At 40.4% G+C, this 15,600-nt stretch overlaps 1 protein-coding gene across 10 annotated transcripts in view; it reads left to right on the top strand.

Moving 5' to 3' along the window:
• The first annotated feature begins 11,623 nt into the window (after nucleotides 1-11,623).
• bru3 (bruno 3) overlaps nucleotides 11,624-15,600 on the top strand; it is a 316,608-nt gene continuing 312,631 nt past the window's right edge. The window contains exon 1 of one of the 10 annotated variants that reach the window (XM_033381811.1): nucleotides 11,624-11,944. The gene's annotated coding sequence lies outside the window, so the exon portion shown is untranslated. The remainder of the gene's footprint in view (nucleotides 11,945-15,600) is intronic. The other 9 variants (XM_033381803.1, XM_033381800.1, XM_033381812.1 and 6 more) reach the window with 9 other exon arrangements.

Raw genomic sequence — 15,600 nt, 5'->3', positions numbered from 1 at the left:
CCGACTCTGACCAGTTTTGACTCGGCCTCCGCTATCCTCTGTCCATGTCCTACATGGCTGTTGCAAAGTTAATGTGTCCTGGCAGGCCTACAATATCTAATATTTCTTCCCCTCTTTGAGCATTCCCCTTAGCCTAGCTACGCTTCTTGTTCTTCTGTAGGCATTTTTTTTATTTATCTGCTTATTTTCCTCCTCTCGTTTCTTGGAGTCATTTTCTATTTATGATTGGATGTAAACTAAGTTTGCCAACAGGGATTAAAATATGCCCAGGTCAATGACAGCCCGATTTCCTCCTTCAACATGTTACATGATACTGACACCACCGGGCACTGATAAAGAGACACTAGCTGTCATTCCGAGCACTTGCATGAAGTATATTACGAGCATTGTAGAAAAAAAGCAGACACAATGAACAACATTGCCCCTACCGGCTTACCGAAGCTACATGTTCAACAAATTTCTGTGATAATCATTTCATGCATTCTGCATTCTTGTCATTTCCAGCTGTTACTGTTGCGGTTTGTTGTCGTTGTTGTTGTTGTTGATGTTTATCAGGTATTACTGGTGTGGCATATAAACGCCATAACCGAAACCCAACCCAAGCGACTTTCCTATCAGATGTTGCCCAATCAGGCGGGCAACCATATTTATTCCTGTTGTTGTAACTGGCAGCAGGAGGAAGATCAGTCCCCGAGTCTTGAAATACCCTTTCAAGTCCAACAGTTCCTCTGAGAAGCTAAATGTTGTAGTATTCGTATTGCATATTCTTATATATCATAAAGAATTTTGAAAGGCTTTTAGTGTATTATCTTCGCAATTGATTTTGTTTTTCCTAACTGAGCTACATAATAAGCTTCTTCTTATGTAAACCACAATACTCTCTACAAGTGTATCCAGATGTGTATGCATCTTGTGCGAACATAGCTGCTGCTTCACCATCTGGCCATTTTGCTGTGATTTTCGTAAATATGAGTACCGGGTGAAAAAGCTCCACATTTGACAGATATTTATTTATATCTTGGTTCGTGAAACGTAGGCAATGGGTAGGTGATAAATGATTAAACCCTTCACTCCCTCTGCCCAGTCCATCATTTTATTTACACAGATTGACATTGGGTTTCTTAAAGTGGAAACCTGAGTATGTGCAATATTTTAAAGTGCAAACGTACATATGTATAAGGCAGACAGGCATGGAAATTAAATGGGAATTAGATAGTATTTATTTCTACGTCAATATGCAATGAAAATTATGTTAAATTGAATTGAGATATGCAACTGCTGTGTGATGGTGCATAGGGGGAGAGACGACTCGCTTAAAGAGGATCCAAGGAAAAAGATGAAGAGAGCACAATAATTGTCTTAAAGGGATGACTTGGTATTACTCAGAGAGTGCTGATTTTGTTGTGTCTTCCTACACCGTTGCCCAAGGAGTGATCCGCTTATCGGTTACTTAGCGATAATGGATCAAGATTTACATGAAGATCCGACATTTATAAGACTTTTGAAGTAAAAAGTTCTTAAAAATATTCCTATTGGTATAAAATAATAAAGTAAAATGCTATAGCCTGACTCGACAACGTTTAGGGGTGCAGACTTTATCTCACAGTTGAAAAGCCACATATTTGGCAGTTGGTTCCTATGGCAGCTATACATATAGTACATGTCGCTCTGATCGAAATGTATTTTTGTATGATTTGGAATATTAAACAAAAAATTCCGCCCTGAAAATTTCAGCTCGATAAATAGTTTTTTATCCCTGAGACCCTCTCTATGATAATCGGTTGAAAAGAGGATTCTCAAGCACAGTCCTAATTAGTGTATATCCCCAATGTTTTCGGGGACTGTGCGGACCTTTAACTGTGTTCAAAAACCAGATTCCATTTCGCCAAACTAAAGTTTCCCAGCTTAAGTTTTTGGCTAACGAATCTAGGTGCTTTGACAACCATCACACATACATATGTATGTATGAAAAGCCGGAAGTAAGGAAGCAAACAAAACATATCTGTCTTGCACTTTTGGTCTTACACTTTTCTCTTTTGTTTTGATGTCGTGCTTCGCGCGGGTTATACTATGGTAAACTTGTCTCTTTCACTCTTTATATTTATCTTCTTCGTTCTGTCTCGTCGCACGTTACGTATACGAAATGAAAAATTATTTACACTTTGGTTTGCATTGGGCGAGAGAGAGAGAGAGAGAGAGAGACAGAGAGATTGGCGACGGAGAGATAGATCCGGGAGAGTAAGTTGAGCCGGATTTCGTCTTTTGTAATCCTTTTGCAGGAACTTTTAAATTGTATGTATCACGTTCGCCTTTCTCCGCCTTTCTCCGCTTTTCCCATGCATTCGCTTCTACTTATTGTCCTGTCCCTTTCCCAATGTTATTTTATTTCAACGCTGTTAAGGCGACGAGACGACGCCAACGACAAGTAAAATGAAGTCATGAAAAGTGAAAGCGGTATTTAAATGGGAAACTGTGGATGGAGGAAAGTGAGTATACAGAAGAAGAAAAGAAGTGGCTCCATTTTTCCACCGACAATTTCAGTTACAGCGGCAGCGGCAGCGGCAGAAACGGCAAACCGTGTTCGTTATTAGCGAGGTTTTCGGAAAACTCTCTCGCGTAGATGTCTGTGTTTATTTTCACTTTATGTCTGACACTAGCTGTCAGTTCGTGTGTATTTTTGAGACGTTGTTTATAACACAGCAAAACAACGTGAGTGTGCGTGTCGGTTATTGTTTCTGCATGCTCGTCACGTTCAACGTTATCTTGTGGTTCTTATCATGAGTATGTATGTCTTACTTTACATGGTGCCATGTACCTCCACCGGAGTGTTTCTTTTTCTTTCCTTGCTCCTGAGAAAGGGGAAGCAGCAGCAGATAAATGATGTGTTTTGGACCTCAAATGACATGTGTCAAACATGTTACCCATACAACGACTCGTTGGCTGAGTCAAAGGCTACAGATCGAAAGGTTTGGTATTGGCCTCAGGTTTTTTTTCTAGTTTCCAAGATGATGCTGCGTTGGGAGATCAGGACGAATGTGTAATGAGTGTAGATGGAAGGAGATGGAGTAGGAGAGCTGGCAGGAAAACAAACAGGTGTATAGAAGGAAGAAATGGGACAAGAGGAAAAGTGTATAGGTTACAGTTTTGAATATAGGGCAAGAATGCATTAAAATGTTCAATATAAACTCTGTAAGATATATTTATTATCAGATTGTTTGTCGCTTCTCGTCTCTGCTGCGTCTATTTTTTGAGCTGTTACTATTCACCTCAACTAAGGTCAGTTCGGGACGCTTGGTCTACTCTGCCTTACCTTAATAGGCTTTCCTCTCTACGCAGCCCAATCTGCCCTTCTGATACTCTCCAATAACCCCTGCCGTAATGCTGATGACTTTTCTTTTTCTGTCTCGGCTATTTTCCGCTTAATTATTGTCGAAAAAATGTAATTTTCCGGCCGCACTTGAAGGCAATCAAAGGGTCGTTACTTCTCATAATATATATCCCCTTCTGAGTTATTTTCCCCTGTTCACGAAATGTCGCGTGCGAAAATGTGTGTTTTCAGAGAAAGGGAGAAAGCTTGTGCTTTAAGAGTGTGAGCGAGAGAAAAAAAAAGAACAATTAACTTATCGTTTTGGTAAATATTTAGCTTGTTTTTGGAAATTTTACCTCCTTTACTTAGCGCATGCTAATTTTCACCTTTCTTGTGGAGGACACCCTCGCGGTGGTGGCGTGCAGTTGGCGCCTTTTCCTTCTCGATTATGAAAGTTAAGGTTTGCTTCGAGAGCGTTATTGTTGGCAGCGCAATTAATCAAGCAAGTGACGTGCTCCACTGACATTGGCAGCTCCAACTTTTAATTCAATTAAATGCCACGGCATGACACGGCATAAAAACAGTTTCGGTTCTAGAAATAGCAGCAGCAGTAGTGACAGAAGGCCAAGTTAATTAAGTCCACAGTACAACACGTACAAAATAATAATAGTACATAATTCAAAAACAAGAAAAATTTTACATTTGCAAGAGTGAAGCTGGAACAGTAAAAACTGGATGCCCTATAAAATGCGTGGGTAAATGTGGGGGAAATTTAATTAACCTACAGACAATGGATTGAAACCGTGAATACTACAAGCAATGATATTACATTGTGTATAAATTTAAAACAAAATGCATTTAATGTTTGTCCTACAAGTTCCATTCATCACACATTGGGACCGCTGAAAAATCTTTAGAAATTGTAAGTAAGCCTGGGTAATGCTATAAGCTTGAATATTTTGAATGTCTTAATCGGTTGGTCATTTCCATTTAAGCCACTTTCAAAGCTAATACTACTACTTTACCCACACACACACAAAATCACACATACATATGTATGCCACGTATGTGGCCGGTAAGAGTGAAGAAGAGAAAGAGTGTCAAAGGGAAAAGCCGAGGCACGGCCAGGTGCTTTTGCTATTTGGCCTTTTGTTTTTATCTTGGATATTCCGTTTTGTGCGCTAAATTCTCTTTCGCTGCTGCATCAGCGATTCCCACCCACGTTGCCGGGAGGTGGCAATCCCTCACACCCCTTTAACACCCCCCATGATACCGTCGTATCTCGTGTTTTTGGCAGTGGTTCAAAGAGCGTTTGTTGGCGGCTGCACCTCTGCTAAATGTTGATTCGCGTAGGCCTATTTTATAACCAAGGCCTGCAATTCCTATGGTACCCTTGCAGCTGGTACTCGTATTGCGGCGCAGGCGCCAATAGGAGACTAGAACTAAGGCCTAGGACCAGATCTAAGGTCTGGACTAAGACTAGAACTAAGGAAAAACTTTACGATTAAGGCTTGGAGTTGCACTTGGAGTTTGGTTCCACATCCTAACTAAATTCTTTCTCCAACTCGATTAACTCTGAAGTTGATTAAGCTGATTCGATTCGGCTGCCAAAAGTTTTCCCAGAGTGCTCCCTCCCTCTCAGTCTTTTTTTTTGCGGTAGGTTAGTGTTAGCCAGCCATTAAAGCGGAGGGATTGATGGCTGCCTGCCCTTTCCTTTGGCCCAATCCCAGACCCAGTTCCACCCTCGGTCAAGCCCCATCTCTCTTGCTCTCTGTATGGCTATCTCGCTCTCGAACAGATGTTTTGTGGCGACTTCGGCTCTGGACCCGAAGTCGTGTTTTGGCCTGTTCCGAATCCCATTTCGTTCCGCAGGCGCCCGGTTGAACATGCTGCCACGGCATCCTGCCGCCTCAGTTGTGTGGCAGTAGCCGCTTTGTACACATTCCTCGTTGTTCATCCTGCGCGTCGTTCTCTTCGTCGCCTTCTCCGTGTCTTGGTCTACGAGTTTTCGTCCGCATCTTTCTGTAGTTCTGCAGTTCTGTAGTTACGTTGTCGTCGCCGTCGCGTTCATCTTGTGTTCACTGTGACTTTTTTTTTTCCTCCTGAAAGCAGGAGTCAAGTGTCGATGCAACTTTGAGGAGAGTCTTCAAAATCGTATCATTTCCTCCGGTGCGTGTCTATGATTTAAAAGAAAAGTGAGCTTCGAAAAAACGCCTAGCTTTTGTTTGAAAATAATAGTCCCAGTAAATATAACGAATTTTTACAAGATCTTCAAAACACAACGAATTCTTGCACATTTTTAATTTGTTGGCACAAAAGTTTCCTTCCTTTTTAATTTTTAAGTTACGATTATGATGTTTGATAAAGTAAGCTAGGTTTCTTTTAAAGTGAAGCTCATTCTTTGCGCCAAATTGCCAAATTTAGTTTCCCATGAAATCTGTGACAAGTACTGGAATACGCTCAACGCTTTAAGGAGACAGTGTTCTGTTGGACAACCCGTAATCCTTTTTAGTCTCTGCCCGAATGGACCTTTTTTTAGTAACGACGCTAGAGCTGAGTCACTTTATGGGAGTGTTCAACGGATCCAACGGATTAACCGCAATTGTGGGAATGGAAATGGCAATAGAAAACCACAAAGTTCCTATAAAACTGCGTTTCAAGAAACTTTTTCGAATGAGATACTCCATTCCTGACTGATAGTCCTAAACACCACTTTAGAAGAGAGCTTCTTTTTATTTGTCTGCTCTTGTGTCTCCGCTGCACCTGTAAGGAGACATTACTCACACGCATTGTCCACTTAGATCTCAACAAGTCCCTGCTGCTGTCTTTGGGCGTTGGGGCTCAAAGTTGAGGGCATATAAATTTCAAATAAATAGTATAAATCACTTGGTAAAAAGTTGATTACATTTTAAGAATTGACTTTTACTCTTTTTCGGCCCACGCTCTTCTCCCCCTCCTTTTGCACCACGTTTCTGGCTCGTGTTGACATTATTCAGCGAACTTTTTTTAAAGTTGTCCGGCAATGGACTTCCTCTCTTTTTCACTGTTATTTCTTATACTCCGTCTGCTTCTTCTTCTTGGCCCTGCATCTGTGTGTGTGTTCCCAGCTGTGCAATTGTTGACACCCACAGAACCCGCGCACACACACGTACGCACACACACACACACTCACACACAAATACATGCTTCTCAGGGTTTGGTTGCAGCAGCAGCGACAGTAGCCGGCTCGACTCGCTCCATTTGCTCTCCCGGCTGCTGCTGCTGCTTGTTATGGATACTCTTTAGTGGAATGGGGGTACAGTAGTCCACTCTACTACAATGTCCCTAATTATAGTAAAATAATAGTGAAGGATTGAAGAAAAAAAGTCCACAATAATACATGATAGTCTTCTTTCTTTTGAGAATATATACACACATATTTGAAAAATTTGTTAGGCATACAAAATATAACAAACATTAATCCTACAGAGTTTTGGAAGTTTGGGGATAATTAAAAAACATGCCAGAAGGTATGGAACCTTTCCATCATCTGATTATCTGATTGGGTATGGGTAAACTAGAACTATAAACTAAATGTAAAAACTATAATATCATGAGCCAAACTGTTCTTTTTAGTTGATTAAGCATATGTATTAGGAAATTTCCTTATTTCAGATTGTAAAAGATCGTTACATCAATCGTGACAGCAATTATCTTACCAGATTCAATAGTCTGCTCTGTCCATTGTTTCTTCATTAGCAGTCTCAAGCCATCTGAGAAGTGAGTAAAAAATTCGGCGTGGCTGGGTCGACAATAACCTCCTTGTTTTTGTCTCCCGCTCTTGCGACGGGCTTCTCCTCAGCCTGTGGGCACGGCCCGCACATTGAGTTCATTACCCCGTTGTGGTTAGAGAGGGACCCACCAACTGGGTGGGGGAATGGCGCTGATAGCTTGGTTTTTCCATAGGAAAGCTAAACAGGCACTATACTGTACCAAATACAATTCTCATCGTGTACACTCATATAGTATACCATGTAAGCGATAGAAAGGACTTTTTTGATCTTGTATTCTATATTTATTTATTTATTACAATTTCATGATAATACGCATTACGTAGGTACGAGTATACCCGTATAACCGAAAAAATATTTTGAGCGCTTTGGAGTCTGCTTGAGAAAAACAAAAACAAAAACAAAAAACCGAAAACAAAAAAACGAAACCAAAACCACTTCATTGCAAAAGTTTTGCCAAACTCCTCCACATTTTGCTATTGATTTTCTTCAAGTTTTCTCTTTCCCAGATCTATTTTGCCACAATTTCCTTTGCTCGACTTTGTTTTTGGGAGTGCTTTAAAAATTCCTCTGCTGCGTTAATTTTTTATTGAACATTTCTGGAAACTCGCCGACGACAGCGGGAAAAAGATGAAAAATGTGCAACCGAGGACGCAAAAGTTTCCTTTTGCACTTTTAGTTTGCTTTTGGGGGTGCACAAAAATGTTAAGTAAAAAAACTTGTGCAATTAATTGGCACCGCCGTTGAAGGGGTGGAGGTGGAGCTAGAGCAAGAGATGCCAAACAAAGGCTGGCTTAGAACTCTGGCTCGGGGACCGGAAATTTAAAAATTCTTGCAGATCGATCGTTTTATTGGCGTCGGAGGTGAACTATTTGCTTTCCAAATAATAATGCAATTTGATAAAAATATTATTGGATGTACATTTATACATGTATGTATGCATCCATACAGAAATCCATACATTGCTTGGTTTCCTAGCTTGACCAAAAATTATGGTGATATGCAGCTGTCAAAAATGCATCATCTCCGTTCCATACGATGCCAAATCGTTGACTAAGCATGTCTTTTAGAAATCCTTTAAAGTGTAGTCCCAGGCGATATTCGTGGACAGCTTCTTGGGCAGTAAGTTGGTTTGATAAGTTAACAAGATTTGATCAGCCTAGATCGCCTATAGTCTAATGCTCTAAGCTAGTTTTTTTAGATTTAAAATTCATGCCGAGGACCATTTTGCATGGATAAAAAGGAAGGGCCTGCCTGCCACTGGCATTGACTTCTTCTTCTGCATCTTTTTGTGAGTTTTCGTCTCTGTCTAGTGTTGCTTCTTATTCTCCGCTGTGTTTCTCTCTTGTTGTATTCTTTTTATTTATCTGGCTTGGCTTACTCATTTTTTTATTTTGTTTTGCATTTGCAACGAGGGCAAACCGCGTACTCTCCACCCCCCATACATATGTAGATATGTATGTAAATAATCTCACACACACGTATAGAGATAGGGATAGAGAGAGAGAGAGCAGCAGTAAGAGGAAGAAAAGGCGTGACAATTGCAGTCATCATCCTGAACGTGCCTGCCATTCTCTGCCATGCCCTGCGATACCCACCCACGAGCCCAAAAGTAGAAAAGTAGAAAAAAAAAAACTTTAACTAGATGCATATATAAATTGTGTTCTATATATTTATGCCCCCAACTGTAGGATATACTCCCCCCATATACTCGTTTGAAAATGACGCGTGACAGCGAATGCCTTGTATGAGGGGGTGAGGGGCACTGGGACTGGCAGAGTATCTCTGTAATTTGCTTATTATGGATGACGATGTTCCGCATCCCTGCTCTAAAAATAAGGTTTTATCCTTATCCTTTCACACTGATATTTTGACTTAAACACGAAATTTGATTTTCTTGAAATATTAAAACTTTATTCAAAATAAAGGTAGACGAATGGAAAAGCTAATTTTGGGTACAATAGATATTCAATTTTTCACCCTTTTTCTTTTCTTCTGGTGACTCATTTTTATAGATTACTCATCCGCCACGTGGTATATGGCGGAGGGAGAGGGACAGAGCGGCCAGAAAATAGGAAAAGTCTTAACTGCCTTCACGACTGTCGATGTTTTGGGCTGTTTTCCTTCCTTAACCACCGCTCTCAAGCTTAACATTTATGCTGTTTTTTATATGTTTTTTTATTTCATTTTAGTTTTTCTTGTGTTTGTTGCTGCTGTTTTTATGTTTTTTTAACATTTATGCTTTATTGAGTTACGGTCCAAAGTGGGGATTGATGGATGGAAGGGAGGGAAGTGTTGGACAGATGATGCTGCTGAGGCTTACTACAAAAACACCAACAAAATAGCCGAAGCTAATGATACCCTAGCATATAACCTTATGTATCCAATTCGAATTTGATTAAATTTGACTAAATTTTGTATATCAACCATATGAAATGGTGATGCGATCTCGGCGGTTCCAAATCATACTACATATATAATATATTTGTTCACCGTGAAAACTGGGGTAAAAGTTCTCTAGATATATTATACATACATATATGTACATGTACTATGATTTATGGGCTTGCATATGAGGGTTACCTTCTGAAAGGATATAAAAACTGACTCACCGAGTGGGCCTACAAGTACAACCTACAAGCAATCTATATGTTAAGAGCATTTCCAGTTCCTCTCTCTGTAGCTTTCTTCCTCTGAGTCCTCTGCTCCGGTGTCCCATCTTCTGCTCCTGCTGTCTCTCTAAGGCTTTCCCTCATCTTTACGGCTCCCACAGCAATCTCTTTTGGCCTTGCTTTCCATCCAGCCTCCGTCTGTCGTCCCACCGTATAAATAAAGTAAATGTAGGTGAAAATATACATAAATAATGGCCACATGCGCTGCCTTTTTATGAAGTGTCCGTCTGTGTGTGTGTGTGTGTGTCTCTGTGTGTGGGTGTCAACACTCTGTATCTGTGTGTTTGGATGTCTGTGCGTGTGGGAGAAAGCGAAGGCGATGTCTGTGAAAATTAAACAGACGACGCAGTCACTGTAGCGGGAGGCAGGCTGAGGGAGGCAGGGGACTGAGGTTGAGGTTGAGTTTCCCTCTTTTGTAGGCATGTGTAAATAGCAAAAAAAAAATATATATCCAGTCAGGCGTATAGAAGCCAAGTCATCATTGAGTTTTTGCGAAATAGAATAAAGGAAGACAAAGAGGGGTCTAGCGGAAAAAAGAAAGACAGAGAGAGTGAGCAGAAAAGAAAGGCATGACAAATGCTTTTCGCTGCCATTTTTTTGTATTTGTATTTGTTGGCCTGATTAGGGTTTTTGTTAGGCATACAACTTGACCTCCAACCAATAAATTACATTAAAAATGGATTCCCTGAAAACAAAATGCTAAAATAATCAATAATCTGGCGGTCATCTTAAGGAACCTGAGCAGAATTAACTAAATGGAAGCATGGCGAAAACTTCTAAGAATCATGTTTTTTATAGAACACGAAATTTTCTCGTATAAGACCCATCCAGATCTCTTCTACATTATTATTTTGGTACCAGCTAAAGCAACAAGTTTTCCGTCTTCTTTTAAGAATATATCTCCAATTTTTGATCTAGTGCCTGCCCTTACAGTCAATCTAATCTGGACGGGTTAGCACTTTTTGCATTGAACATTTAAGCTTTTTTCCCTCCATTTCCATCGCTGCTGTTGGCCCAGTCAGGACTCATCATCTGCTCGACTTTCAGATTTTTTTCGCGTTTGCCTGTGTTTTTGGCTGACTTTCTGTTTTTTTCAGAATCTCCTTTTTCTTTTTCTGTACAATCTCTAGACACTTCAGGTAGGAGTATATGTATGTACATACATATGTATCCGAACACATATTTTGGGTACGAATTTCTGCCAAAAGTCTGCTTTCAGCTGTGCTCACCCTTGGTTGACTTTTGTTTTTCCTGACAAAAGTCCTTTCCCCCAAAGGTCCTGGACCTAGTGGCGCCATTTCGCTTTCAACACTCCCGGGATATCAAAGCATAGAAGAGAAGTGGAAGAATTTAAAGAACATTTTCTGATTTTTGTCAGCCTGCCTGCGTGCCAAGCGCACATAATTATCACACACGTTGCACAAGGCGTATGGGAGATTTTTAAATGAAAATTTATTTCTTTGCTGCTGCTAATTGCAGCGTTTGTTGTTTATGCACCGTTTGTAATGTTTTAATGTAGAAATTTATTGTTTTTGTGCATGTTTATTATCGCACGGCTCGCCGTTGCGCGTCCAAAAATTCGTTGTGACCAGGAGTACGGTCTCAAAAAGCGGGATATCGAATGGGGCAACGGGCACCACATCAGCCCCATGCAATTTTCTGTTCTGTTTTTCAGTACGTGCTGGCAAAAAAAAATAAACGAGTATTATCAAAAGTAATAAATGAATAACAAAATACAAAACAAACGCCATCAATTATTTATAGTGTAGCCGAGAAACAACAGAAACAGAAATACCAAAAATAAAAGCTTGCGGCGCATCGATTTTTAAATATTTTATAAATTAATTCAGCAAACAGCATCAGCAAAAAAATAATTGCAACAAAAAATATCAGGAATTAATGTAGTGCCTAATGCAATGTGTAATGATATCGCGTAAAACACCATACATAAATACATACACACACATATATATGTATTTATTAATAAATAAATAAGTTGAGTAAATAGTGCCATTCTGCGACGGAAATTAAACAAATATCCAAAAGAAAAAACCACGGACAAATATAGCTTTATTCGTACTGAATTCAATGTTTGGTCGTTGAATTGCAAACAACTTAATTGGCATTCCCCAAACATTTTCGTCCCCAAAGAAAACGAAATACGATCAACGAACAGCAGTGGGAAACGATATTTGGTGAGTTATTTTTGAGGGGATATATGTATGCAAGTATTGATATATGGAATGATTACTATTCGCAATTTGCATGGCCTTTCCAGTAAACACATTAATTCGATGCTCATATGTGATTGTGCATGTAACTCACTCATGTCATTGCAAAGGTATAAATTATTCTTTCTCTTTTTATTCGAAAATGATGAAACTTTTCCTAATTACCCAGAGTTTTCAATTTCGCAGAACAATCATACCCCCTACACCACGGCTCCCTCTCTCTGTCCAAGTTTCAGCAAAACTACAAGCCAAAAACAAAAAAACCAGAGACGTGAGGATGCTGGAAGTCTTTTCAATGTCTGTGGCTCATTTAGCCCGCTACCAGAGCTTAACTTTTGCTCTATTAACTCACGTAGCCAGTGGCAGCACAATCCCAATCCCGCCCCTGTTCGCCGCGTGGCGTGTATCTCCACCATCTCCGTCTCCATCTCCATCACCATCACCAGAAGCAGAAACAGAAATACCCCAACCGCAAATGTCACATGCAAATTCCGTTTCAGTTTGCCTTGTAACGGAAATGCAAGCGAAAAGTAGCAAAAGATTTTTATACATAACTTTTTATGCGGCTCATTGTGGGTGAGGCGGTGTGGAGGGTAGCAGCAAATGTGTAGGAGTATATAAGTTTGTCTGTGTGTATGTGTTTTTTGCATTTGCGCCATTTTATTTCATTTTCATTTGTAATTTTCTTTTGCGTGTGCACATTTCCTGAGGACGAGACGCAGTTGCGACTTTTGAACTGTTGCCGCTACTTTTTCGCTTTCCGTTTTACCATCTCTTCTCGCTTTTCCTCCTCACCTAGCTTTTCCTCCTCTCTCCTTCCCTTTTTTTTCCCCCTCCTTACATTTCTAATTACACGCTCATTTTCAACTCGAAACGTAGGCAAACGGAAGCTGCTTTTGGAGGAGTCTGCCAGTTTTTAGTTACACTTTGCCACTCCGCGAAGGAAGGGAAAACGCTAAGGTCCTTATTTAGGGCAGAAACTGAAGCAGCAGATTTCGTGCGGGGGAAAGGGAAGCCCGTCTCTGCACGAACACATTTTGCAGTTCGTCTCGGGTATTACATCCTCCCGATGTGTTTTTATACGTGTCATTTTCTGTTGTGTTCTCCTGCTTCCTTTTTGCTGATAAGCAGACATTTCTGACCAAATTATTTCCTGATTCCTCTCATAATTAGTTGTCCTCGAGAATTCCCAAGGTCTAGTCTTTAGAATAGAACCTGAAAAAAGATCATGAAAGCAAATATTCAGCATTATTCTCTGTGGTATTTCCCTCTGCTGAGACTGGGACTAACTTTCATTGCCTCTAGGCAACCTTTACCTTTGCCAAAACACTTTCAGACCCTTGTGACTTGAGTCAGGACTGACCCGAGCAATTAAATCAATGTTGCATGCCTTTTGATATACACAGAAGGGAGGTCGACCCTTGTCCCTTTGGCGGACTGCGCTTTGTCCGCTTTTCGTTTTAATTTCCATATTACGTGCGGACATGGAATTTATCATCGGCCAGTCAGAACTTCCTCCACCTACAGCCTTTGCCAAAGTTACACTAAATAAATTGCATAATCCACAAAACAAATTGGGAAAATGCAAAGCCAACCAAACAATGAGCACACAGCGAGTGTAAACGAGGCCCGCCTCCGGTCGCTGGCTACTTTTGTTGTGTCCGCAAATATTTATGGCAAATAACTCAACTTTTGCTAATTGCATATTTGGTGTTCATTTGGGTCTCTCATCATCAGTGGGCTCTTTGGTTCTCTAGCTGGGTCCGTACCCCATCGAGGCATACATTATGTGACCACAATTTTACACAACAAATAATCGCCAACTATGTATGTATGTACCCCGAAGCATCTGTTACCCTGCCAGAGCTATTGTTTGATTACATTTTGAAAGAAATAAATTTTAATAAAGCTCGTACCCATATGGACCGATCCTGAATATGGAGCTCAGATTACCTCAAAGAAAACTGTAAATGCGTTTTCTTCCAAATTGCTTATTTTCAGTAAATGAGTAAAAAGTACAAGCGGACCTTCAATGTCTGCTCTTAAAACATGTGTTTGTACTGTAATACCCTTTAAATGTGTTTATATTCGTAATAAACAGACAGAAAAAACCCACCATAATGAAAAGTAAATAAAATAAATTAATTTTGGGTTTACCGAGTGAGTACCTTCAATTTTTGAAGGCTGAACAAACTTTGGTCACTGTTTCACAACCAATCTCTCAGAGAGTGAGAGTGAGATAGAGAGAGGGAGAGAGTCAGAGACTCTGGGGCAGCAATACCTTTTTAATAATCTCCACCGAATGGAACCGAATTACTATGATATGATACCCCCGAGCGGATAAAAAAAAACAAACAAAGAATAAATCGAAAATATTACAGCAACAATACAAATTCTCTTTTGAAATGCCCGCCAATTGTGTGTGGTCGTGGTTGTGCGTGTTTGTGTGTGTGTTTGGACATAAGATTTCTCTTGTTTCGGCGTGGATGAAAATTTGTTTCCATATTAAACCAAGTGATTTCCCTCTGTTTGTGATGTTGAACTGACAGGAGTGGTTGCTGCTGCGGCGGCTGTACCTGGATGAAAATCGATTAAGCTTTTGGGTTACAATTGATTGCTTGCCCGTCACATACGCAGCCCCTGCCCGGTCTCGCAAACATCCCATTGAATTCCGCTCCCCAATTACCTGGCTGTTGATTGGTTTTGGTCTCATTGGAGCAAGAAAATGTTATGGACAAAGTCCCGATTGAAGTTAAGCAGACATGAAAACATGAATATGTGTTTTAGAGTTTGTCTGCCTTTCATTCTTTCATCCAGGCTATCTCTCAGTAGGTCTTCCAGACTGCTTCTTAGTCTTTTGTTAGACTGTTTAAAAATTGTACCTCATAGTCTTCAAAGTTATCTTTCAGTCTGTGTGTCAGTCTATCTACACTCAACTCCCATGCAACCTCAAAAGTTCCGGCCAATTTCCCCCACACTTTCCCTGACTTTTCCTTCCATTTTCGGGCGCTCTTTTTTGCCAGTTCTGTTTAGCATTTTCAAGGACATGCTATCGCCTTTGATGAATGTTTTTCGTCCCCCGTAACTTTCGTTTTGGTTTTGTCAGTTATTCAATATTACGAGCGCGTATAAGATTACTAAAAGGGCTATCGCTAGCCTGGCTTTCGCCTTTATTTCGCCTCTGCTGCTGTAAAAAGCTGTTGGTTAATGGTCGTAGGACCCAGGACTTACCCGAAATGGGTAAGGAGGAGGCACATTAGCCAAAAGAATACTCCCCCGTACACTCCTAAAGTTTCTATCTATGAGATTACATTCAGTCATTCATAACCATTCATCATAAATGAATATCCTATGTTGCAGGCCTCGTTTGCAGCACAGCTGCTTCAGTTTGCAGATTTAGCTTATCCTCCTTCTCTCTCTGTGCCGAGGAGTACTCGCAGGACACAAGCCACTTGGCATATTCCCTGCCATTTTTAAATGCATTTCATGTAAATCTCCTCGAAGCTTATTGCATTTCCTCTGTAAATGCATATCAGATTTATGAGACAGTTTGATGGGTGTTCTGGAAAAATGAGAGGAAAATAAAAAATAAATGTAAAAATTGGCAATCAAGTGCCTCT

The sequence above is a fragment of the Drosophila pseudoobscura genome, chromosome X (assembly GCF_009870125.1).
Source record: "Drosophila pseudoobscura strain MV-25-SWS-2005 chromosome X, UCI_Dpse_MV25, whole genome shotgun sequence".
In the NCBI taxonomy this organism is placed as follows: Eukaryota; Metazoa; Arthropoda; class Insecta; order Diptera; family Drosophilidae; genus Drosophila; species Drosophila pseudoobscura.
Note: the sequence above shows the minus strand (reverse complement) of the source record. Positions and strands in the feature narration are given on the sequence as shown.